The sequence below is a fragment of the Perca flavescens genome, chromosome 3 (genome assembly GCF_004354835.1).
Source record: "Perca flavescens isolate YP-PL-M2 chromosome 3, PFLA_1.0, whole genome shotgun sequence".
Lineage (NCBI taxonomy): Eukaryota > Metazoa > Chordata > Actinopteri > Perciformes > Percidae > Perca > Perca flavescens.
The window spans coordinates 10,351,566-10,379,361 of NC_041333.1; positions in this window are offsets into that span (position 1 = coordinate 10,351,566).

A 27,796-nucleotide genomic window follows, 5' to 3' on the forward strand; every position below is an offset into this window, starting at 1 on the left:
GGCCATAGCAGGTTCCAGTATTTATTCCACAATAATTAAAAGGAGAAATACTGGCTCACGTTGATCTTGTTCTTGAAGATTTAGTGTTATGTGTACGTTTATAATTTGATGATTTTGTAACCAGACTCTGAATACAGAAACAAAATAATGTTTTATTAACATATGATACATATACAAGTTCACCAGGGACTTTACAAACAAAATAGATTAATGTTTGTTTCAATGATTTGCCTTTTTGATTTCTTCTCTCAACACCATTTTCCACCATGTCATTAAACATGCTTGTGTCGAACCTGAACAAACGTTTGTGTTAGCAAGTGTCCGCTTGGCTTTATAGTTTACATAAAACCATTGAATGGCTGGAGGCTTAATGTATATATTCCTTCAATTTGATTATAGCCAAGAAGTTACTGGCCTGTAAGTCAAATGTAAAGCTTTGTACGAAAAAGAAAGGTCATCCTGGTGAATCACAAACCACACGCACAGCTTCTATTTAAGGGCTGGACACAGATAACGGAGGGCCATGTCACTTTTAACCAGAGGCAGTTGGAAACGGAATGGACAGCTGCACATTGAGCCAAAACATCAAAACACCAGCCACAGATGTACGCAATTAGCAACATGGTAGACATTTGGGGAGCAAAGGTCCATAAACTCGCAAGTTATTATGGTTGATCCAACATTGCTGGAGGGAAGCCTAAATTCAGCAACATTAATGGGCTTTCAGTTTGGACTGCAACATTCCACCATCCATAATAATAATGTCAAAGAAGGTTTACCTCCAAAAATCTTTCTCAAACCTTTAACGTTTCCTATTCTGATGAATCTTATTCCATTCAGTGAATCTGTATAAGTGTGTATATGTGTGTGTGTGTGTGTGTGTGTGTGTGTGTGTTGGTGAACGTAAATGAGAGAGCGACACAGATAGGCTCAACGTGTTTCCAATCATTAGGAAATTTTAAGCTTCCTGTTTGCGTAAATATTTTCTTATTTTGTTTTCCAAGAGAGCAGGGTAGAATAATCCAGCTGACCTCTCTGCCCTCCTGTTTCCTACCCATCACGTGGCCTCTCCTTCTGCGTCCACACGCCTGAGACCCGAGGTAGAGCCTGTTGTTACCCGTCACTGCTGCTGGGAGAGGTTAGGCAGGAATGGATGGATTCTTCAAAGGTCATGAGCAACAGCCATTAATACCAATGGATAACAGCTGTGGGGGCCAGATTAAACTCAGCATAGCCAACTTTTAATCTCCATGCAAAGACAAAAATACCTATTGCATACTTTCCAATATTATTTCATTTGCTCATATCCCATTATTCCATGGATTGATCAAGCAGGACCAAAAGCTAATCAAAAGCAGGATCGGCGATTCCCTTAGTATATTTAGCTCTCTCCACTCGTGTAATTGTGCATGTCCGAAGAAAACAACTACAGACACAGAGTAGTTTACCGGCTGGTAGCATGCAGCTAAAGACACAGCGTAATGTTGGCTTACCGGCTGGTAGCATGCAGCTAAAGACACATAGTAAGGTTTGCTAAGCAGTAGCCTGCAGCTCCATTTTTCCAGACACCATGGCCACTGCCAGAGTCTGAGATAATGGAGAACAGAAAATCAGGCAGTTTCCCTGAAGTCAACGATGTGGCAACATTTTGCCTAAAAACCAAAGGTAAAGCACGTGGGCTCCGACGGGACTTCAGGGTGTGTTCATGTGCACCTTGTTAAACTAAAAGTGCATTCAACTGCACTTTGTTAATTTTGAGAAGCTCAAACTGTTGTTGTAAAGCACCCTTCTGCCATCTAGTGGCTTTTATTGTGGCATTGCTGTCACTGCAGAAAAGAAAATGTGTAAATTTGAAAACTGAATCGGAGCGTGACCTTTAAATCAAAGTCAAATCGAATGGTGGATTTGGAGAATCGTGACAAGCACAAATGTTTGGACACAACCTTCTCATCCAATGGTCTTTGTACTGTACTGAACTGTAATGAACGTATTCTCTGCAGCTGGTTCTAACAGTATTACTACAGCAGTCAAATAGGACTTTTGGTCTCAAATGCATTAGAAAGGCAAGACATTGCACAATTTAACCTCATGAAGCTGGTTGAGAGAATGACAAGCGTGTTAAAGCTGTCATCAAGACCATGGCTACTTTGAGTAATCAAAAATAAAATATATATAAACATATATGTGTTATTTAATAGTTTTAATGTATTCAGTATTGATCTACTGTACAAAATAATAAAAATAAAACCATTGAATAACAAGATCTATCCAAACCTTAGACTGTATATATACTGTAGTGTCTCTATAAACCTCTTCCAAATATACAGTAGCTATCTGCAACTACGGGCCAGTATGTTTCTTAGCTTTTTGGAATGTTGCCCTAAAAATCTTTACCTGGCTTTCATCTTTTATTTATGCTTTCTTAAAAGTATTCCTTCTATAAGAAATTACTATTTCATTATCAGGAATCATTCTGAAGCATTTGCGACCAAGATGCGGTGGCTCTGAACTCTGGATTTCTTGCTTTGGTTGCTTGAAAATGTTGTGATCACGATCCTGCACTAACCATTACTCTAAAGTTACTCAAAAAAAAAGTAGTTTAAAATTTTTTTTGGGGCCAAGAACCCCTTAGCTGAAACCCCCCCTTTAAAGTACATATATTGTATAATATGTATTGAGTTGCATATTAAACTGGCCTTACAATTACATGTAGGGTGGCCTAAAGTCTTTACACATACCTTTTTTTTAATGGTGCATACAATACTAAGCCTTTAAAATAAAACTTGTCAACATATTCATATATTTATACGTCATGTTTTAATGTTAAAATGTGGCACAGTGAAGGCCTTACCTTATGGCTGCCTTAGCTATAGGCCAGTAAGCCTATAATCAAGTATACATTAAAAAGATTTAGATTTAGATTAATTTACTGAATGTTATTTTCTCAGTTCAGTCAGAGACAGCTACATCAAGACAGTTGAACATTGCTAGAAATGTCTCTACTGTTAGATTTGACGGAAAGGGATTCTGCTGTTTAAACAGCTTCTCAAACCCAGTCTTTTCACCTCGTCTCATTCTCTCCCCTCGCATCTCAAAGCTTGAGCTCGTCTCTTCGGTCCCCTGTATGAGGCACCAATGTGTGAAGCAGCTCTCTGAAGGAAAAGGCTAAACAAACAGGCTGGCCCAGGCACAAAGAGTCCGCCACTCAGAGACATGTGGCAGCAAAACCCTCTCAATCCACGTTCCCAACCCCCCAGCCACAACTCTGAACCCCTCGCACTCCTACCAGAGCCACACATACCCTGAGCATGGAGCCGAGAGAAGGAAAGATGGAGGAGGAGGGGGAGCAAATTCTGATTCCTATTCACTGAATGTCACCACCTCACAAAGGGGACCGCATGACACTGCCACTAAATCAGAGTTAATGGACTCCTTTCTCAGTCCTGCGAACATGACAGGGGGAGTGTGTGTGAGAGTAAGGGGGTGTGGGAGAGGGACGGGGGCTGGCGAGGGTGCCTGTTTGCCCCATTGAAGGGGCACATGGGCCAATGAGCCTTGTGTGATAGAGTGAGAGCAGAGAGAAGTGTGTTTTCCACGGGCATTACCAACTTGCCCAATGGAAAAGCCCCCCCCCCACCCGTCTCATTCAACACCTATTTGTTTTGAGCAGTCCATAATTCAGAGAGTATACTGACTTGGTGCTTTCTTTAAATTGTTTAGTGATTTAAAAAAAAAAAAGTTAAGCATGTGGCTTGTTTGACTCTTCTGTCACGACTCTTTCGGCACAGCTGATTTGTGTGTAAAAAGCCAAACAACATGACATCAATCACAGGCCACTTTAACAGTAAGTACAGCGCTACACAAACCATGTTGGTACGTATGGCAATCCATCAAGCTCCCAAAGTGAAGGTATGGGGAACCCCATCCACAGGGCTTGTGGGGCGATTGTTGATTTGCATGTGAACACTTAGTTCACAATGTGGAGCCAGACTTGGGGGGACAGCAATTTCGGAGCCGTTTGTTATCTTCCCAACAGGGCAGAATCTAATACAAGTAACCCCTCCAACCCGGGAACCTGGCCCCCCACTCTCTCCCCCCCCATCCCACACTCAAAGACGCCGAGCGAAGATGAGTGAAGATGGCATTGGTGTCACTTGGCAGGCATTCATAGCCACTGCTCCCCCCCCCCCCACGCCTTCGACTGTGCAGGGGAGATGCGGAGAGACACGCAGCCCCAGGTACCGACCTCATTAGCAGATAAAAGCAACCTTTCCCCATGACCCCTGACCCCCGGAGGTTGCCATGGAGCCTTCCAGTCGAGGCATAGATGGAGCATGCTGGGATTGTTCCCAGCAGGGTAGTGAATATGGGCGGCTTTGAGAATTATTAAGTCCCCCTCCCCCCCCCCCCCCCCTTCTCTCACATACACAAATCCATATTGGTCCACTTCATGCTCTTCTGAACTGAACTTGTGCTGGGGCTCATGTGCTGCTCTCCCTTGCTTCCTGCTTTCTTTCTGTTCAGTGGTCTTAATACCAGTCAAACGGTTAGGCTCATTACAAACCCTGAGCTCACCTTTGATGTGCAGGGAGGAAAACGGGTGATAGTTTACCTAGGGACAAAATAAAAAGACTTAATGTTTTTGTTCTCGAGCTTAAGGGGCCGTCCACACGGAAAGGTTTTTTTGTGCAAACGCACATTTTGCATCGTTTGGGCCGACCGTCCAGACGAATCCTGCAAACGCACTGCCTGAAAACGCACTTTTTTGAAACCAGGTCTCAGGTTTATAAAGTGGAAGTAGATAACTTATCAACTAGCTAGCTAATCTGTCTGTTTATCAACTCCTTGAACGGATTATAGTAACTTTTACCACGGCTTATTGTAGAAAGGCTACTGCAAGAAAAACGTATAGATTATTAAAAAGACATCATTCATGGATCATTGATGTTTGTTTGACTCTGCCGATGTTAGAGCTAGCGAACGTTAGCGTGCTAACGTTAGCTCGCTGCTAGCGCGCTGCAATCATGCAAAATAAAAAGCAATCCAACAGCACATTATACAACGTAAACAAAGACATTTTCTTGCGGCGGCCTTTATAAAATGAGCAGTGGTGAAAGTTATTATAGTCCACGGACGTATTAAGAGAAAATTATAATCTAGCTAGTCATGTTATGATGGGAAGTGGAAGTGACCATGCTCTTCTTCTCCGTTTTTTGGTGAATTTCTGTAGCAGAAACGGCGCCACCTATAGGCCTGGCATATGAAGTAGCGTATTGAGTAATTTACAAGTGGATTCGTTTGGACGCAACTATTCTTGAAACAAATCCAGGGAAGACGGGTAAAAAAAAAAGATCGTTTTGGTACGTGTGGACGGGGCCTTAAGGTGATACATTAGCGATGCTGTTTGTTCTTGTTAGTTGTTGAGGTGCAGAAATAGTTTACATTTTGTTGCTGTCGGGTAGATAACCTTTTTTTACAGACATCAATGCCATTGGTCACCCTTTACGTCTGTCTGTGGGTTTTACAAATATTTAAACAGTGGCTAGCTGATTTCATCTGACTTCATCTGAGGTAACATAAAATGTTTTAAAAATTTGATTTTTTTCATTTCCTTTAGAACAGTGACCTTCAGCATTTTTTTAGGCCAAGGACCACTTTGCTAAAAGAGAGGCGGAACAGGGACAATCTACATATTGTATGAAATTGAGTTGCATTTTAAACTAGTCCTACAATAACATGCAAATGGTTCCATTGACCAGACCAAAGTGATCTGTGTGTTTTGTCGAACTGAGCTATCATCGCAAGAAATACTACTTGATGGCCGAGCACACAGCTGATGGCCAAGCACACAGCTAATTGCCAAGCACACAGCTGATTGCCAAGCACACAGCTGATGGCCAAGCACACAGCTGATGGCCAAGCACACAGCTGATGGCAATTCTCCGCCCCCTCGTCGAAGCCAGGCGACAAAAGCACAAAGCAAGCCGATCCATTTTTCCATGTTGATAAGAGCATTAAAATGAGAAAAAATAATGGGACAAAAAGAAATCAAGGGACATTTAGAATAGATTCAAATGTACGATTAATTACGAGTTAACTATGACATTAATGCGATTAATCGCGATTAAATATTTTAATCGTTTGACAGCACTAATATTGACATGCTATACAAACCAAGTTATTAGTATTATGTTCTAATTATTATTGCATTGCAACGTCTTCATGCAGTGCATAAAACCAAGGAGGTCTCAGATTGAGCGGTCATACTTTGCGCTGTTAAAGGTAAAACCTACACTATGGGAGAAAGTGTACCAGTGTGTTACAGCGTGTGTGTTCATGTATGTATCTGTGTGTGCATGTGTGGTTGTTGGAGAAAAGGGGTTGGGGGGGGGTTATATCTTGGTCATGCTGACTGAGTTTTATAAGCTGTGGCTAACCCCACTCCCCACAGCTGACTGAATATTAAATAAACAGAGCCAAGTGGATGAATTCAGCGGAGTGAGTGCTCAGGCTGGAGAAGCACTACTTCACCAGCGCTGGGGCCTCCCCCATGGGGCCCCCACATCAGCCTGTCTTATTCTTGGCAGCTGCGGTGGAGAGAGGCAGCCTATGGGCTGGATGGGGAGTGTTTGGGGTTGTGTACAAGTGGGGAGGCAAGGGGGTGGGGGGAGTCACCTAAAGACGGGGGGAGATGGATGGAAGGGAAAGTTGGAAGGAGTGAGGAAAAAGGGATGTGGGCAAAAGAAAACTTGGGGGCTGGTGTTTGTTGCTGCGCAGCTGTGGGAAGAAATCAGCACCAGCAGCAGACGAAAACTGAGAGTTGTGTCGTCGCCGGCTAATTTTTCTTGTGGTTTTGTGGAGAGTTGGTAGAATCTGTGAAAGTAAGGCAGCGTGTCAACGTCAGTCATGAACAAACCTCAATCCAGGAACACCTCAGGCCTTCACGCTTATCCCGAACGGCTTCTCATCTCTGATGTTTTCAGACGCGATATCTAATATTTGGGGATGTATCTGATACCGACATGAATAGACAGCACTTAATGTGTAAAGTAACTAGTAACTAAAGCTGTCAGATGAATGTAGTGGAGTAAAAAGTAGAATATTTCTCTCTGAAATGTAGCGGAGTAGAAGTGGAGAGAAGCATGAAAAGAAAAGACTTAAGTAAAGCACAGGTACCTCAAAATGTGTACTTAAGTACAGTACTGGAGTAAATGTACTTAGTTACATTCCACCACCGATGGACAGCAATGATGGAAAGACACGAGCAGAGCAACAACAAGAAAAAGACATCCTATCTGTATTTGCCCCTCCAATTCTCACGATCGTTTCACATACATGTGATGTTAAAGCATGTGTTGTGATGGCCCTCCGGCCTGTTTGGTTGTGCCTTGTTTGCTGTTCTCTTTGCAGGGACATGTAATATAAGCAGGGGGGGGGCGAACACTTGGGCTGACTGGGAGCCCCTGGGCCCAGTGCTCCCAGTACAAGGTGTCACCTTAGTCCTCTTAGGGACACTCGCTCCACACAGTTTTGTTCCTTTAGCAATTTCCCCACCAACACCCTCGCACCATCCTACACACACTTCCACTCACTGACTTTACCGCCACCCACATCTTATCTCTTTTGCATTTTCATTTATGTTTTTTGTAAACGAATCAATACATTTAAATACATCTATGGTGTCTCACATTATATTTGCCATGGCCCTCCGAGTCGGTAATGCGAGCGTTGTGTTTTGACTCGACTGGAACATCTCTCCATGTAAGCTATTTCTATTCTTGGTATTTCTGTCAATCAAAATCAGACGACAGAAGACAAGCACAGTAATTGATAACATTAACGATGGCTCTTCTAAAGTCATTCCAATGTTTACACATGGCTGTTTATGGACCTTTTTTCACAGCAGACATGTTGACTTTGACTAACCTTAACGATGGCTCAGTTCCATCAAGTGTCCCAGTAAGCTGTTTCAGTGAGACAGCATGCACAATACCAGGGCCTCTCCTAAGTGGAATGCAGCCATCATTAATGGTTTTGAGTACACCTGTGCTTTTCCTGCTATGACATGTCTTCCGTGGAAAAGGTCTATTTTCATAAACGGACCTTTCAACCTTTTTTTCAAAACATTTTCAAAAATAACATCGTGCGCAGCTGTCAGTTTTCAGAAAAGTGTTTGTTTACACGTACCCGTGTATATATGCCGTCAATGCCGTCAAGAGCACGCCAGACCTGTAGGTGCCAGTGTAAACGAGAAGCTCAAGCCCACGTTAGCCAATCAGAATCCCGAAAATAGCAACAACGGCAACAAATCACGTCCTCTTTCTCTTCCTCGGCTGCCTAAACCTCCATTTGTCTCAGTTTACATGCAAACAAAGTTTTCCAAAATCTCCACTCTGGCCGGAGGTTTTTAGAAAGAATCGTTTTCAGAGACGAATTCTCCGTTTGCGTGTAAACGAAGGGAAATGTACGTGTAAGCGGGGTACAAATCAACGGTATGGACAACATCAGGGATCATCTAATAATTAATATTATTAATTACACCTGGGACTTTACTGCCAAAAAAACCTCACACTCCTCTGTGAAAAAGGACTATGGCTTAAACACAGTAGGCCTATTTAAAATTTTGAGAAATGGCAGGTGTAAATAACAAAATGAAAAATGAATTTCAATATGCTGCTTCAGTTTCAGGGACCTGGTATTGTGCGTGCCGGCTCACTGTTCCACATGGCTTACAAAAACGGAGCCATCGTCAAAGTGATCAGTAACACCTGGGCCTTTCCTGGTCTGACGTCAACATGTCTGCTTGGAAAAAGGGCTTAGGCCCCGTTTACACAAAGGGAAGACGCAGGTTTGGCCTCTCATTTACACGAAAACCCAGTTTTTTTTTTCACAGAAAACAATTATTTCTAAAAAACTCCGGCCAAAGTGGAGATTTTGGAAAACTTTGTTTGCACGTTAGCATGTAAACTGAGACAAACAGAGGTTTAGGCAGCCGAGAGAGAGAAAGAGGTAGTGATTGGTTGCTGTTGTTGCTATTGTCGGGATTCTGATTGGCTTACGTGGGCTTGAGCTTCTCGTTACTCCGCCACCTACAGGTCTGGCGTGCTCTTGACTGCATTGACGGCATATATACACGTGTACATATAAACAAACACTTTTCTGAAAACCGAGAGGTTGAAATGTTCGTTTATGAAAATAGCCGGCCACGTGTAAACGTAGCATCAATCAGGCTGCCACAGGTGTTAAAACTGGGACTTAGGAAGCACCAGATCTCTGCCGCATACAGACATATTACAGTACCAAATGATAATTGGTGCCCCCTCTGCTGCAGTGTGAACACAGCCAGTCTCATCCTCTCTTGGATCATGCCTCTCTAGGTCATGCCTAGGTACACACACACACTCACACCCAGTGCTCTCCATACACACATACTGTACATTGTCCGTCCTTTGGGAACCGAATACTGACCATCCCAGACTGTGAGTTTAGTCATTCCAGACAGTTAATAAAAAAACATTTGATCATCAAGCTCCTGCTTGAGTTATAAGGCACTCCCACATGAATGCTATCGAGTCGCAGCGAGCATCTGGGCAGGTCATGGGAGACATTTTCTGGATGGAGTGAATCCGTAGGGCTCCAGCCTCCCACACCCTGCTCTATAAACACAGCTGTCAGTCTCGTGTCTCCTGTCATTGCCAGCTCTTGTGTTTAGTTCTCTCCTCTTTCACATAATTTGAGCTTTAGGGCTGAGCAGGCAGAGCGCTCCCTGTCAGCATCTTCCTCTGTTGTTGGTGGAAGTGGGAGAGTTTAGCTTACTTGCTGACTGAACTGATTACATAGCAGTGAAATATATTTGGGATGCCTCCCCGTGTTGACAGAGCAATCTTCGCCAGGAACAGAGACTGCTGCAAAACGCTGGCCGTCTCTAATGACTCACACCAAAAAAACTGGCGAGGCACATAGTGAGAGTTCGGCTAATTGAAGCCAGCGTCTGTGTTGTTTCTTGATGAATTGTAGTCCCCTTCGTATCCCTCCCTAAGCGTCCTCCCACACTGTGCTTTAGACCTCCCACGGAACACTACAAACATACATTTGCGTGCACTTGCAGACACACACATTCATACACACACACTCAGCAGGGCAGGTAGAGGCTGCAGTAAGGGAAATGGCGTTTCATCTTGACCTTGAGGAAAGCAGAGGCACGAGTTTAGCTCATTGGTTTTCAAAGGGTAAATGGCAAAGGAAACCGAAAGATTGAGAGTGATAGACAAAGAGAGAAAGAGATATTTGGGTGTGCGGTGGAGGAAGAAGGAGAAGGGAGGAAAAAGCAAGAGGTTGTATAGGGAGCTTGCTGAAACCTCTCGGTGGACTCCCCTCTGCTTCCCTCTCCGGCAGCCCCACGCAGGTCGGCGTTCTCCCTCGCTCTCCTTGTGTGGTCTGGAGCTACGAGTCATTCCCAAACAATCGACATTAATCCAGGGAGCGGGGGAGGGGGGGGAAGGAGGGCGAGGAGGCGCCTGGAGCACCGCGCTGCCAGAGCACCCTCACCCTGGCATGTACTGACGCACGCTACACTACACCCACTGTACAGACACACTAATAGACTCATGCAGCCTTTAATCAGGCCTGCTGGTGTGTTGCATCGGACAGCAGACTTTGATTTAGCATGAGCAACGTCACGCAGCACACCATCACAAATCCTCAGAAGCAAATTGCAAGTCGAGAACCAAGTCGTAGATTCTTGGTGACTGATTACGTAGTTTGTTCACTGTTTTTCTAGACTTAAGTAATGGCATTGCCGTCCCTATGCACTTCAGCGCATACAAGAGGGGCGGCTGTGGCTCAGTGGTAGAGTGGTCCCCTGCTAATCAGAAGGTTGGTGGTTTGATCCCTGGCCCTGCAGTCCCATGTCAAAGTGTCCTTGGGCAAGACACTGAACCCTGAGTTGTGCATTGGAATATGAATGAGTCTGTGTGTGAATGTTTATCTGATGAGCAGGTGGCACCTTGTACGGCAGCCTTGGCCACAGTGTATGTGAATGGTTCCTGTACTATGTAAGGGTGCTTTGAGTAGCCGTTAAGACTAGAAAAGCACTATATAAATACAGTCCATTTACAACAGTAAGTGAATGCATCACCTTTTTATATACGTTCGGTCTGGTGCTAGTTCAAGCAGTTACGTTCAGGTCTGTACAAAAGTCGACCTATATAAGCAAGCACTGTTTTTACGGTTTATAGTTCAGCAGCCAATTACTGTAATAAACTGGAATTATCCTTTAATTTATTTAAAAAAAATGGTCTTTACACCCCGACAGCAATAAATAAGTTTTGGGCTCTGAAAAAGGAGCGAAAAAGATAAGTCATCTGTAGCTGCTGTAATCCTGTAAAAGGGCCACCAATCACTGTCTCGCTGTCTGCTTGGAAAGAACCAATGAAATGCCTCCTTGACCCGCTGCGCGTACGAGCCTTAGCTCAACGCCAGAGTTACTGCAAGTCTGCTGGAGAATGGAGGAGAAACGTAGCAAAAGTTGCCGCCGCCACGGTTGACGAGTTTTGATGATGATATTGCGGCCCCATCTGCTATATAAAGTATTATATAATGAATGACTTTACTTTAGTTTTTATTTTAGTTTTCATTCCCTTCACAGTCCTGCATTATTCAGTCAACACCTACGCTCTTTGCAGGTGCACTTGACCAGTTTCCTTTCATGGATCATCTTTTTCTATTCCCACAGCTCTATTCTGGCACTTTGCATTAAGCCAAGGGTTTTAAGGTTGGTTGTGCTCTCAGCCTCTGTGAAGGGCTCACATTGACCAGAACCTAGACCACTCCCATCCCACCCCTTCCCTCTGCAGGCCCAGGCATCTGGGATTAGCCAGCATTCGTGTGCTGCGGCCTGGAATGTACTGTATATTCCTGGCAGTGCTCAGGGTAAATTGCTGTAATCAGCCATTACTCTAATTCAGTCATTTACCTGACTTTACACATTCATCACTTTCATATAATTCTAGGCACACAGATGATGAATTGGAGTGTTTGTGCACCCCTCCCTCCATCCCCTGCTGTAACAGCCCAGAAAACATGTCTTGCCAGGGGACCAAACTGGACTCCCCCCTGCAGCCTCTTGCAGCCTAATCACCAGCTCCGACCAGCCATTAGTCAGTCAGTTCAGACACCCTGACACCACGTCCGGTACCCCAACCCCACCGCACCATGCACACAGGCCAGAAGGTGGGCGTGCTGCTGGGAGGTTGGCTGGATGGAGCCGTGGCGAGGAACCAGGTCACTAGCTCCCATACGGCCATTACTGTAATTATAGTTGACGTTGTTAATTGTTTTTTGTTGGGCCTAATGAGGGTGGGGGGCTGGAGCAATGCAATTAGGGAGGCCGAAGGAGGCGGCGGTGGGAGGCGGGGGAGTTTTGGGTGAGTGGGGAAGCCGGAATGGGAGGAGGGAGCAGGCGAGGGAGTGCAGGATTGAATTGTCAGTCCAGGTTATGATTAAGAGACGCAGATGCGGCCATGTGAGAAATGAATTTCATGCCTGTTGATTCTGCGATTTCTCCTGGAATGTAGAGGTTTCACTGCAGAGAGAGAGCGAGAGAGAAGAGAGAGAGAGAGAGAGAGAGAGAGAGAGAGAGAGAGAGAGAGAGAGAGAGAGCTATTGCAACTCTGCTCTGACAAAGAAGGAAGAAGTTGCGCATTAAGCTTCTCCTCAAATGTCTTCTTCATGTTAAAAGTCGTTAGAAGGTGTGCAGAAAGAATATTAATTATCTACAATTACGTTTTTTATAATGATACAAATTATTTTAATTTATTCTAATATCATTTAAATATGTAATGCATTTTATTCTTTCCTTACTTGATTTGTCTTTAAGTGATTTCATATATTTATTATATATTGTAATATATACACCTTAAACTTGTGTTATGATTATCATTATTATTAATGTAATAGTTTTGCTTTGCCAGACCTTCCTCCACGGCGCTGCGGAGGAAGCTTTAGCTAGTCCACACCATTCCGGGATGGGAGAAAAACGTGCTCTGGTTTATTGGCATTTCTTTAAACCAATCACAATCGTCATGGGCGGCGCTAAGCACCGGACGGAGCCACGGCGCCTATGCAGAATAGCCTCGGGGAGGAACTTGTTTTGGTGGAACATGTGTACGTTCAAAAGTTGTTTTAGTCGTGCAACAGAAAACTCAGATTGGACAGATAGTCTAGCTAGCTGTCTGGATTTACCCTGCAGAGATCTGAGGAGCAGTTAACCATAGTCCTCAGAAATCCACCGGAGTTTAGAACGCCAACACAAAGAGACAGGAAGGTAAAGGACATCCAAAGAATGGACATCCGAAAAGAGTGGCATCAGGCGGAATTTCCAGCAGACCGAGAGCAATCCCGGAAGTCAAACGTCGTAGATAAGGACTATTAATGTAATAATTCATAATGCATTAATTTAATGTTGCAGTCAAACATGCAGAGCTTCTTAGACACACAGGGGAAGAAAGGTTACACTACGCTTGACCAGTTTTCATTTAAAGTCATTTAATCAGGGAATGTCAGACAAACGTCCCCCCCACCCCCCGGTGTTTTTGCAGGGATGCGTCAGTTTGGATTTAAGGGCTGAGTCTGAAGAAAAGGTGGGAAGCATTATGCATCCCTCGCTGTGGGAACTACAGAGCCCTATGTACACTTCTCTCCCCTCTCCTCTCCTCGTGTGAGCACATGTTTTCCATTTCAGTTTGGAGTGTCAGCGCAATGTGTGACACAAGGAGGTAGCAGGGTGTCTGGGGTGGGTGTATGTGTGGAGATGGGCTGCCAGGCACTGTTTACTCTGGCCAGCACCAGTGGTGGATGGATCCCAGCTTAAAGCCTACTGCCAACCTGCCATCTCAACAGCAGCTTCCCGCCCCGAGTTCCAACCCTGCTCACTCACCCGGGCCGGGGTTGGACGTATATCTTGTATAAAGTACTTGAGTAGAAGTAATAGAAAATAACTTTGGTAGAAGTCAAAGTCACCTTTTAGAGCATTGCTTGAGTAAAAGTCTTAAAGTATCTGATATTTACTCTACTTGAATATCAAATGTAATTTTATGATACTATATGTACTTAACTATAAAAAAAAAATATATATATTTTTACTTTTATTATGAATGTTATTGTGGCTTCCTCATAGTGAAGCATAATATTCAGGGTTTCCACACCTCCTTAAACATCAAATTCAAAGTCTGACATCAATAAAGAGAAACACAGAAACAGAATTAAAAAATGTTGTTCACTCCAACGCACAATAACATTTCTAGCAAGTAACGAGTAACGAAGACGCTGAGGGGAAATGTAGTGAAGTAAAATATACTGTACATTTTATTTATTTATATATGTAGTGGAGTCAACGTGAAAGTTTCCAGAAATATAAATAACGAGATAAAACACAGACACGTGAAAATTCTAACTTATGTACAGTAACAAAGTATTACTAGTAGACTGCAGGATTACTCAGACCAGACAATTCAGGCCAAGCGGATTCCTCGTCATTAAAAAAACATGCCTTAGGGTTCAGGTTAATTTGCCCTAGAAGTGAGCAATTATTGTTTTTCAGCATGAGAAGGAAACAAAACATCAGAAACGATCCGAATGAGAGATTCACTTCTTCATGGTTCAGTTGAAAGTGATTAAGACAGTTACAGTTATTCCTAATTACACTGGATTTCCCGTTAGAGCAGAGTGGTGTTGGAATAAATGATGCTTGTAATTATTGGTCCTGACCAGAGGAGCCAGAGCGTAGAGGCTGGAATTAACAGTGAAGAGTGAGAGCGCTTTGGTTGAACTTACTGACATGATTTTCCTCGTCTCAGCCTTTTTTTCCCCCCCTGCAGCTCCTCTCCAGTGCACAAAAAAAAAAAAAAATAACAATCAAAGATGAGCCAGCAATATGCTCCCCAAAACTGCCAAGGTTGGATTGGCCTTGTAATTAACAGCATTGGATGACATAAAAAAACAAAATAAAAATATAAAACATTTAGCAGCACTGTTTGTCAGGTATATGCTTCAGTTAAAGCTAAGCTAAATTTTGATTTGCCTTGTACCGTACATAAAGGTGGACGACACGTCTCCACTTCCTCCCACTGTACAGAGGTGAAGCCAAAATATCCCTGATACGAAGCGCTGCCATCTTGGAATTTTGGAGCCAGAGTCTTAACTCGGATTTTCCGAGGTCAAAGCTAAAAATCCAACATGGCTGCCCTGTGCATCAACAGTTGTGATAGCAGTAGTAACATACAGTTCTTCTTCTTCTGTGTCATTTGTGTCTCTCTAAATCAGTCGCACACGCAGCGCGGTCCATATTCTGATCTGATCTGTGGACATGTTGTTACGCTGTTTTTATGCACAAAAAAACTGCATAATGGGTTGTTATAAACTGGCATTGCTAACAATGGCTAACCTGGCTACAGCTAATGTAAACAATGAAAATCCGACTAGTAAATGGAACGCAGTCAACTCGGGTGTGATGTCGTTCCCACCTTTGGCCTCTGAGTTCCGAGCTAAATGAAACGCACTCTCTGCGCAGTAACAATGAACACTTGAACAAACATCAGCAGTATAAGAACTACCAAAAAATAAATAAACAATCATGGGGAAAAAATGCATCATCATGTTCGGCTAGTGAGGGCGGGTTTCGGTAAACGCCCACTTCTTTCAAACTGTACAACTGCAGTTTGTAAGGTGGACTTTCACTTCAAACTTGTATACTTGGAGTCACAGAAGACAATCAAGTCTCCAGTTTCAAATGTTAATATGTTGTCAATAAATGGATTTTGGTGTGAATTGCCTTTTACAAAACTTAAGTGGTATAACTGGTCCACTGGAGACATCTTAGCAATGTAAAGTCAAAGGCTAACAAGTTAACAAGCTATTCTGGATTTTTGACAAACTTGCAACCCAAAAGTAATGACTTATCATTCATGTAGCCTATAAAAGAGTACCACATTTTGATATAATTTAGATAGTATCTTACACAGTTATTTTTTTCTATATGCCGCATTTGTGTGGAATATTCCTCTAGGCACTGTTTGCTCTAACCAACCTGTCAGTCAGAGGGTGGTGAGAGTCTGAGCAGTGAGGTAGTGCACATGCCGTAATTGGGTGGCGCAGTGAGACATAGTGTTGTTGTCTGTCCCCTGGGGACATCGCATCATGGAAAAACGAGCACAGAGCTCAGCCTCTTGCCGAGCTGGATATTTCGTAAAGTTTTCAGCAGCCTTGTCGGAAATGAGTCAACATACTCGCGACAGCGTTTGTCGCGCCCTTGGCCCTGTCTACACCTCACAGCGTGGGAGCACGCACAGGTGCAGATGGTGTTGTGTGTGTACATGTGTTGGTGTGTGAGCATGAGGCACATGTGCACAGGGCCCTGGTTGTACCTCTCCTGCTGGGTTTGTTAATGAATGAGTCTAATTGGATTTTTTGGGTTGGAGGTGGGATGTTCAGGAGAGGGCGGGGTCGGTCCGAACCCTCTGAAGAGAGAGGGGAGATGAGGGGGACAAAGCTGCAGGGTAGAATACCACCGTGCCCTTTTCTCTCTTGTTCTGTGTTCCCAAGGCAGTGGATTATTGTCCGTATGAGCAGAGAAGCTGGTGAGAGAGTAGTCTATGCCGACGACGTTCCGCTTCCGGGATTGTTCAGGTGCCGCTGGAAATTCCGCCGGATGTCCCTCTTTTTAGGCCAGATTTCAGTTACCTTCCTCTCTCTTTGTCTTAGCCTTCTAAACTGCGGTGGATTTCTGAGGACTATGGTTAACTGCTCCTCAGATCTCTGCAGGGTAAATCCAGACAGCTAGCTAAACTATCTGTCCAATCTGAGTTTTCTGTTGCACGACTAAAACAACTTTTGAACGTACACATGTTCCACCAAAACAAGTTCCTTCCTGAGACTATTTCGCAGAGGCACCGTCATTGTGTCCGGGGCTTAGCACCGCCCAGGACGATTGTGATTGGTTTATAGAAATGCCAATAAACCAGAGTACGTTTTTCTCCCATCCCAGAATGCTGTGTGGACTAGCCGCGCCGTGGAGGAAGGTCTGGCAATGTGAGACTAGCGCGAGAGCATTTCATGAGTTTAGGGCAGGTCATGTGAGGCTGCACAAGTTCGGCTTTCAACGCCAATGGTAAATGCATAATCTAGAGTAGGTCAGCTGCTGCTATTCAAACCACAATATCCATTACGTTTATGAACTTGTGCAAAGTTATTCTCAAAAGAAAGGCTAAATCTTTGCTCGCTGAAAGAGTGCTCATAAATTTACCAAATTAGATTTTTATGACATGAAACTTATGAAACACTTAATAACAATAATAATAATAACAATAATAACTTTTATTCATATAGCGCCTTTCATGAAACCCAAGGACACTTTACAGAATTACAGTGGCTATACTAAGGGAGGTTGTGGGCTGTGGTGAACAAGTGGTGTTTCAGGAGTTTTTTAACCAGGGATGTAGCATTTTGGATATCTGCAGGGAGGGTGTTCCAGAGGGATGGGGCTGCAACACTAAAGGCTCTGTCTCCGAAGGTACAGAGTCTGGAATGGGGAATGGAGGAGCAGGCCAGCGTCTGAGGACCGCAGGTTTCGGGGTGGGGTGTATGGATGGAGGAGGTCGGAGAGGTACAGTGGGGCCAGGGCATGGAGGGATTTGTAGGTGAGAAGGAGGATTTTATATGTGATGCAGGACTTAATTGGGAGCCAGTGAAGGTGGATGAGGGTTGGGGTGATGTGCTGCCACGTCTTGGTGGGGGTGAGGACCCTGGACTTGCGTGGCTAAAGTCCACTACAGATGAAAATGAACCTTACTTGGATGGTTCCGTTTGCCAAGCTGTTTACTGCCATGCCCTTTTCCTGTTCAAATGGACTGACTGAATAAAGAAAATGGAGGTTGAGTCTCTCAGATATGCCACGACAATGGTAAAGAGGAGAGGGAGGTTCTGCAGATTTTTCTCCACCAACAAAAGCAGTGAAACAGTGGGAGAGGCGTGGGGTGAGGGTGAATACAGGTTCGCTGTCCCTCACACTCTGTCCCGCCCTCCCTCATCCCCTCTCCCTCCGCTGGGCTATTGTCCACTGTCCCCGCTCTGCCCCGTCTTCCGGCTGGGACTGGAGTAGTTCCCGATGGCCGCAAACAGGATTAGGAGCACCCATGGCTCCGCTCATTCTCTGTGGATTTGGGGGTGTTACTGCAGCTTGGCTGGCCTATGGTACTTTAATTACCCTGCCACCAGGGGGCCTCAGAGCGGCCCGGCGGGTAACATACGGGGCGCGGGAGAAAAACTTCTGTCTTTACATGGGAATAATCCCTGAGCCCCTCTCATCAGGTCAACGTGTACTTAGCACTGACAACCCTTTTTAACCCTGACTGCTTGGCTTTAGTGGCGACTGCACGGTAACTAAAAACCAAATAATTTAAAAAGATTTCGATCAATGATATGAGGCAAAATCATATTTAGAAGCAATTGCATTCTTTATTTTGTTAGTTACAATCAAAAATCAAAACAGGCTACTCTTTGTGTCAGGAAATGTTACCTAACCAATATCCTGATCAATCAATCAATTTACATTGCAATTAAATGTAACTATCTAACCTTTCTGCTAATGAAGACAGTACAATATTTTTATTTATATATTAAATAATAAGCAAAAAATACACACTAACTGGTATATTTAGCAAAGAACAATTAGGTGATTCTATACCAATGACGATCTTAGGGATTGTCAAATGGTAAAAAAAAGAACTCTTGTTGTCCCTATTTCCTATTATACAGTCTAATGGTGATAGTATTAGACTCTCCTGTGTGAGAGAGAGGAACATCTCTGTTTACTAACTACTACATAGTCTTCTTACATAGGCTTATCTTCTTGTGCCTGTCATGTCCAGACCAGACCTGCTGCACTTGCTAATGCTCCACAGACTTCATATGAACAGAAAGAAGATTCTTGCCACAGCCAACAGTGATGTCACAGCCATAGGAGCACAGCAGTAAACATAACATCATTTCACCTCTAGCTTATTTTTTCTATCATTCAGAAGATGCAGAGGTTTAATGACAGCGACGATGTTTCGCGTTTCATGGATGGCGGTGTACAGTTTGAGGCCAAGTGGTTGAGAGAGGAATGAAAAATGACGGTACAGATTTAAAATGCCAACATCTGGACCTGGCTTAATGTCACTGTTTGCTACGTGTGTGAGTGTATTTGTGAGTCTGTGTGATGGCTGGCACGCACTAGTGTGTGTGTGTGTGTGTGTGTGTGTCTGTGTGCTTGTGAGAGAGCAGGGTCTGCAGAGAAGGGGGCAGAGCGCGGGCACAGACAAAGGTAGGCCTGTGTGCCCCGTCCACTGTCGACCTGTGGAAAATTCCCCGTCAGCGCTGTGCCAAGACGCCTGGCCCTGCGAGGCGGGACTCGGGAGGAATGAGAGAGGCAGACGTGACCGGGAGTGCCAGAATTTCACCGGAGCCAGAGAGGGTAGAGGGGGCACGTCCTAAAAGGGCAGCCAATTTAAATTCACATACCTACCAGGGTAGAACGATTAATCGTTTTCAAATCGAGAAGATTGAAAGAATGTGATTAGCTAATCGTGAAGACTGCGATTAATTGAATGTGTAATATTTTGTTGAATGTTACTGTTTTTTTCATAAGATAAATTCTGGAATGTTACATATCACTTATTGTTTACAGGAATGAACTATTTTCAGTGGGTTTTTCTTTTCTTTTGTATAACTTTAGGTGCAATATGTAGACGCTGCTATTGAACTGAGGCAGATCAGACTGTTTAGTTTACAGGAAAGTAGGCTACTGGTGCTTTTTATTGGAATTGTTTTCGTATTATTATAACTTTAGCTTTTGTGATTTTGACTGTTTGACTGTTCAATGTTCCATGCTTATAAAAAGAAAAACACTTATGTTATGTTATGTTCTCATCCTTGCAATAGAATATTATAGCAGTTTTGATGGTGTCTCATGTTATAATGCTCCATGACATGTTTTATCTGTTGCACAGTGAATGTTGAACTTTAGCTAAAGTTAAAATAAGTATATCGCAAATCAAATCACAATGGCAATATCTGGCAAAAAAAATCTCAATTCGATTTTTTTCCCCAAATCGTTCAGCCCTACTACCTATTGTACCTAACTGACCTGCATGGCAGCTACATGGCTGAAAATGTAAAGAAAAAGTACTAAAGTTAGTAAGAAGCCAAATGTAAATAACATTGTTTTCTGTCTTCAGTTGCAGATGGCTGGAAATACGGTGTTGTCCATTGTCGGCCGCATTCAGTGTGGTGCTTGTCTTGCCGTCCTGTGCCTGTGGTTTCTGGCAAACCATTCTACAAAAACCCATCTTTGTCGGCTCATTCAAACAGCTCCAAACCTCCGATCACGTCTCTTTCTCTTGCTCTGCAGCCTCATTTTAGGCAGCTTTCCTCAGGCGGTTCACCTGGTTGCCTGGCCCCAAGGTGTCAATCTGGACCAGGTGTCCCTTTTCTTCCCATCACCCCCTTTAGTGAGCCATGTCTGACCTACAGGAAGTTGCCAAAATATCACACCCCACCTGCACTGGAGGCCTACGTTTCCTCCAATCTCCATCCCCTCCGTTGCTGATGGCTGGAAGATATGCTACACTGCAAACTTCCTGGAACGGAACTGTTTAAATGTGCAACTTCGCTAATGAGTGTGAGTTATTGCCACAGATGGACATTAATAATGAACTATGAACAATTCTTAGGGCAGTGTAGTGATTAGAGAGCGTGTCTCTCAAGCAGAAAGGCTTGAATCCAATCACGTCTGACAGCAGGATCCCTTGGGGTGCCATTCTGTAGCTGATTCGGCACTTTGATGGCTTTGTGGCAGTGAGGTAAGCAAAATGAATATCTTAGAATATCACAAAAAGTGTGTAGGTATTACTCATATGTCCCTTTATGGTCTTCTAAGAGGTATTTCCTTCCCAGGGAATCAATTTATAGGACAGTGATCAGGTGCTGTTGTATTCATCGTGTTTTAAGGGGGGCAGAGAGGAAATTGTCCCGTTGGACAAGCCTCTGTGAATCCTGTCAGAGGCTCCGCTGGGGCTACCGAGACTCCCTCAATCAGGCCCAGAAGCCGCCAGGACCCTTGCATCTGGTCCTGCTTAGGGCAGCCCCCAGCCTCTCCCGAATAACACAACATTCATTTGCTTTTGCCCCAGTGTTCTACCACGGCGAAGCTGCAGAGGGGCGCTAAAACAGACTGCTGGGTGTGCTCATCTGCCGTGCAACTAAAGCATGCGTGAAAACAGTCAGGGTTTGGAGGAAACACATGCGCAAATACATAAATAAACACACACATATGGAGACTCACATACACAATAGAGAGAGAAAAAGGTCAGCTCTGCCTTTGCCCCCTCCCTCATAGACATTCCTGGAGCACCTGCACTCACTTAATATTTTGGCAGGAGTGGACAAAAATGCTCCTCCGCTCAGTGCCTGTCATGTTTGTTCACTGAAGGAAACAAGTTTGGTTTTAATTAGAGCCCCTGCCAAGAGTTGAGGTAATTGCCACTCTGTATGTCTTGCTTTCTTTTCAAAATGTCTTTTCTCTCTTGTTGCCTCATATACTTTAAAGTGGAGCTGAGTGGAGCTGGTGCTCGCGGAAAAAAAACAGTTTTGCAGAAAAAGCATTTGTCTGTGCGTGTGTTATATGTGGTCAGTGGGTGCATCTGTGCTGGGAATTGAAAAAACAGAAGGTCTGCAGCCCCTGAGTGTAGCCAGAACCTGTTTTGTCATTAGTAACACGGGACATACAGTACACGATGAGGAACATAATCATTTGGATAATTGCTGTGTTCATCCAAAACCCACCTCCCCGTGTCTGTATGCTTAACCTCTGGCTGTTTCTGGCCCAGACCAAGGTCTTGTCCTCCAGGGGTCCGGGGAGGTTCCGCTTTTACTTAACCCTCCTCACAACCTTGATACCCCCCCCCCCCCCCGCCCCTCCCAACCTGTAACCCAGCTGTGGCCTTGTGCAGCTCATGAAAATTCCCACTTACGTACTGCCGTTGATCCAGGCTAGGGTCCAATATTCACACTTACATAGCTAAATACGCTACTTCTGTGCCGCAACATCCCCTCCTCAATATAAGTTACTCCAATATAATTGATGCTGATGCAGACGTACACGACCCCGAAGATGATTTTTTTCTCACCTGTATCCAACTAATCTAAATCTGAAACCCTAAGAATATAAATGTATTGATTCGGCTGTACTGCAGGCAAAAAGGACTATAGCGCTCATCTGGAAGAAAATGGAGGCACCTACAATTAGATGAAAGAAATGAAAAGAATTTGGCGCAATGTATGACAATGGAGAGATTAACATATATATAAAAAACAAATTGGGGGTGTATGAGGAAATCTGGAAAACATTTGACCAGAAGCCCAGAAGGGGAAAGGACTGAGGCATGTCTTTGAGGGTGTTAAAAGTTGTAATTGCAATGAAGAATCAATAAAAACATTGTTAAGAAAAAAAAAACATTAAAATATGAACAGCTCTGAACTTCTACATACATGCATTTTAATGTTTTGCTGTTGCTGATAGAGAGGCCTCTGTTTAGCCATGTAAGGCTCCCACTGTGCACATGAACTTCTTATTCAATGGACATCATGTCATGTCTGTCATATATATATATATGCAAGAATGCAGTCAGGTCTGAAAACTCAAACATTGGTTCCACGCCCAGAAGTAAAATTGTTTCTGGGATGTTCTACTTCCTTCCATGACATGACATCATGCTGTTTAGTGTCGACCTGCTGTCAGTACAGCAAAACCTTAAATACACTGCGGCGCAGAGACAGTGAGACTGGCACACAAATTTTCTGCCATTTGTAAACGATTGAACCCTCATGTGATGCCTCAGGTAAAATAAACCACAAGAGACGCATTCATTACGAAGCACTCCGTGGCCACATTCTCCATGTTTCCTTTTAAATGACTTATTAATCACCGGTGCAGAAATGTCTATGCCAGATGCACTGAGGTGTTGGCAGGACATCCCTCGATTTTGAAGGACATGGATGTTTTACCCATTTCCCATCGCCATGTGGACTCGCTGAAGTTCAATCGAAAATACACAAATGAAATCCCGGGACACACACGGATCGCGAAAAATTTCAAAAAACATCAGCAAATGGGGGAAAAAAAAACATTTAACAGCACCGATCTCTGTATCCAGAAGTCGAGTGCGTTGGGTGGCTTTTGCTCAGGGGGTGGCCCCCGCCGTGGCATGTTATGAGTGTTGATTGTATACGGTGTGAGTATCAATTGTAACACCCCCTCCTCTGTTCGCCGAGGGGAGCATGGCTCCCTGTGGCCCTCACCTCCCAGGACACAGAAGGTGAGCTGGACACCAGCCCGGATAAATGTAGCGTCTGTTCCAGCTGGGGTTGTGTCAGGATCTCCCGGGCGGCGCGGACAGGCCCGTCTTTGTCCAACAGGAGCTGCGTGTGGTTCTGTATCTTAACAGAGTCATAATCACATCGGTGATCGGGGTGTTAACGGGCCCCCACAGCTGTCAGAAAGCGATGCACCCTGGGAATGCATGACGAAGGAACCAACCGCTGGCACTCGGCGTGCGAGTTGCAGTATGTGTGTGTGCAGCGTGCATACGTCTGTTCATCTCTGCGAGGGTAATATGGGTGGACGCCTCATTTTCTTGTCCAAACACACCAACAGCGATGGCAGCACATCCACCGCTTCATCCTGTAATTTAAGTGTCCTATGGAAAGCATCTGTCTGGGACGTCGAGTCGAGGCATTCCGAGCGTTGCCGTGATATATCTTTGAACAAATGCCGAAATACAGTAAATGACTGGATTCAAAAATAAACATAACAACATGAAACAACAACATAATTTCAGAACCAAAAAAACCCACAAGACATCATCTGCTTTAAATCAACACGAAGACATTCTCTCCTCGCCGAGGAGACATTTGGAGGCCTTTTGATGCGTGGAGTGTGACCCAAAAATAGCCCGGTGGTTAAGGCAAGGGGATCTATAGGGCATTGCAGGGAACTCTGTTCATGACCCGCGCTCAAGTACCTCCTGTCCAGGGGCTGATTCATGAGCAGGGGGGGTCAGTCCTTCACAGTATATATCAGGTTCTCAGTTTGTTGCTTTTAGCAGCTGTTATTGCATTCAAGAGACTGAGCTGCCCCCGCTGAATCGCAGGCATGAGCGGAGGGAGGGGGGAGGGCTTTGCCCTCAAGGGGCCCCAGCGTGAAGGCAGAGCAGGAGGCAGGACCTTCGCGATGACGCCACGGCACTACGGGCCGGCCCATGCCAGGGATACGGTAACACCGGCCCATGCCAGGCTGTCTCCAGGCTGGCAGGCAAGGCAGCACAGGCTAGGTGGTCCGGTCCTGTTTACCCCTAAAGCCGCACGCACAGGTTTGTTTAAACAGAGTGGGTGCCTTCACAAGCTTCCCCTCAGCCCTTGGACGTCATTAGGCAGGCGCGTGTTGTTGTGGCCCTTCCCTGGAGCACCCTGGACTGTGTCCTCCAGAGAGAGAGAGAGAGAGAGAGAGAGATGTTGCCAGCTGCAGGACTCAGACCACAGCAGCCCTCGTCCCAGTTGTTTGACCAGATGACTGTGAGCCAAAACGATGGCGAAACTGCATCAAAATCTTGGCTCCGTGGCAGCCCTGATTAACATTTCGATGCTAAAGTCCAAACCTCCAGCCAACGATTCAACATTCTTCCGCTCCACAGTACTGCCTGCTCTTTCCTGATTTCCAATACTCACTCCATCACCTGTCGCCTGCTTCTTACAGGTGATCCTGGCTGAAACCGTGACCAGAAGTACATATCTTACAGAAGGAATTCAAGCATGTTGATCATAAGGATTTTTCTGAAGTTGTAATATGGGTCATGAAACCAACACAAACTAAAACCTGTAGATTTCAAAGAGATAAATGGTTAACAAAAAAAAAGAAACTAAAACATTATTGTTAAAGTGGTTGAAATGATTTGGTTTCAAAAAAGATGTCTGGCCTTTGGCTCATCATTTCAATGTCAACACCTGCACAGGTGTTTTCAGTTCAATCTTTATTTATTATTTAATCTCAGAGTGACATTTGGGAGAACTAAAATGGAAATAAAGATGGAGATCACCACGTTTTATAATCTGATATGAAGCAGAAAATGTGTAAAGTTTTTGGTCTTTGCAGGTGCAACAAGATAACCTGACTCTGCCAGATGGATTGCTTCGCATTTGCTCGGCATATCCATCTGGGAACTTTCCGTTGGAGAACTTTTGGGAAGGGGTGAAAATACTGGTTAGCTGATTGGATAAACCATCTGTCTATCACCTATGTTGGTGATAGACGGGCCAAATCAACCAATCAGATCCACGAAGCGTATGAAAATACAACCACAAGCCCGCCCCTGCTGCTGCAGGCAAAGCATAGCTCGTTAGCTCAGCAAGCAAGCAACATGTCGGTAAAGGATATTTGCCGTTTGTTTAACGAGAATTTAGGAATAAAAGGCACCATTTCAGGTTCCCGGACCGCTGTCTGAAAATACTGGTTAGAAGAAGAAGATTTATTTATTTATATTAGGACAATGCACATTAATCAACATTTCAGTAAATGCACCAGTGTTAGCCAGTCGGCTAATTTTCAACTGTAGTCCTAGTTGCATGCATGTCTTTATGGTGGGAAGAAACCGGAGCACCCGGGGGAAACCCACGCAAGAACATGCAAACTCCACACAGAAAGGCCCGGGACGACCTGGGTTCAAACCCAGAAACTTCTTGCTGTGAGGCAGAAGTGCTAACCACTGAGCCACCGTGCTGCCTGTTAGCTGATTGGATAAACCATCTGTCTATCACCACCTAACCCACCTCAAAACCAACGCTCCAAATTTTCTCTACCTCAAGATGCCAGACTGATCTGCGAGTGGAAATCTGGCACTCACGAGATTAGGACGGTCTCACGAGGCTAGCAACAAGACCTCTAGGCAAACAAAAACAGAAAAGTGAAGGAAATGTCAATCAATCAAGCGCACGCATTTCTGAGAAGAGGTCAGGCAAAAGATGTGAAAACACCTGTGTAGGTGCACCAAGAGTGTGTTGGACCTTTTAATTAAAAGTCTCTGATGTAAGCCTGATCAATGTTCTAAATATGATGTCCATTTCTACCATTGAGAAAACATTACAAAGCCTATGGTTTAACATTCACGGCCAATACATTTGAATACAGCAAAGCAAAGCCATGATTACACGACACAAATAAAAGAGAACTTAAGAAAAATGCGTGAAGGTGCTGGTGTCTACCGTACCTCCGGACAAATGGTCTAATCAGAAGAGCCATATAAACGGAACTTTATCTCCTGAGAACAACAAGCTGCTATCTAGTCACGCTGAACCCTTTTTACTGAGGAATCTTAAATGCAGAAAATCTCCCACGGTCACTGATACCGAGCCACATCCATATCAGTCAAGAGCAGTTGAATGACTCATTAGTAGCTGCCATGAAGGCCACTTGGCAGCTCACTTTATCATTAATCAAAGCACTGTGTCCCTTAATGGCAGCCAATAGAGTGTAACAGGCAGTGCTATCTGTGTGCTTTGATCCAGCGTGGGCCTGTTCTCCATCACCCTGTTGGCCCCGGGGTGGCCCTGGGTGGCCATGGGTGGCCTTATGTTGTAGGCCCTGCCTGGTCCATGGGGACATGGCTTAGAAAAGGTGGCTATCTCAGATGTCCCCCCCCCTTCCTCCATACCGTTCTTCTGCATCCCTAAAACAGCCCCCCATTTCTTTAGCACATGAAAGCTAACAGAGGGCACGCCGGTCTGATCCCAGCCACTGACATTCATTTTTGATCAATGACTGGTGCCTCTTTTCTAACACCGCTCCTCTCGCCAGCCTCCCCACTCCTGATGGCAACACCCCCATCCCCACTCCACCCCACTCCTCCCCTTTCCTCTCACTCTAAAGCTTTGGGCAACTCCAAATGTCAATGATGTTAGTTTAGCCATTGTACACGGCTGGCCGCATCTGAATGGCTGACTTGTCCCCAGCCAGCCCTCTACAATGGCCTCCTTTCTCACTCGGACTTGTTCTCAGCATTTTCCCCCCTCCATGAAGAAAAGGCTCTCTCTCTCTCTCTCTCTCTCTGGCTCTTAGAGCTCTTTGGCTCTGCTGAGAACCCTGGAGCCGGAGTTAAACTGGAAGAGAGGGAGCAGGAGATCAAGAGAGAAGGCCAGAGAGGGAAAGAGAGGGTGTGAAGGAAGGATGGAGGTGGGGAGGTCAGTGGGGAAGTGGACCGTGACCGAGCAGTAAGCGTTTTATTGTTCAGAATTGTTACAGTGTGCCCTGCCAATAATTACCAGCATAGAGCAACGGCGGTAAATCTGGCTTTCACAGAGCAGCTAAGCTCGTTAGTGTGCTTAATCGGACAGGGAAAGAGTGTGTTGTGGCGCTGAAAGCTTTGGGGACTGAGAAAATGCGAACGTACTTTCCCTAATGAAGAGTGACGAGAGAAGATGGGGGGAGGGGGAGAGGGAAGTCATACGTGGATGATGAATTTACAGATCAGGATGGATTGAAATTCATCATCTGTGAGAGACTGCCTGTATGGACTGACATAGACCTGAGGGGCAAGCAGGATTATAGAGGGGGAAAAAAGCCGGTTGAGAAGAAGGTTGGAGCCCTTATTTGGGCCCCAATGTGAGGCGAACTGGGGCCCAGCTGATGTGGTCAGAGGAGACCAGTTCATGT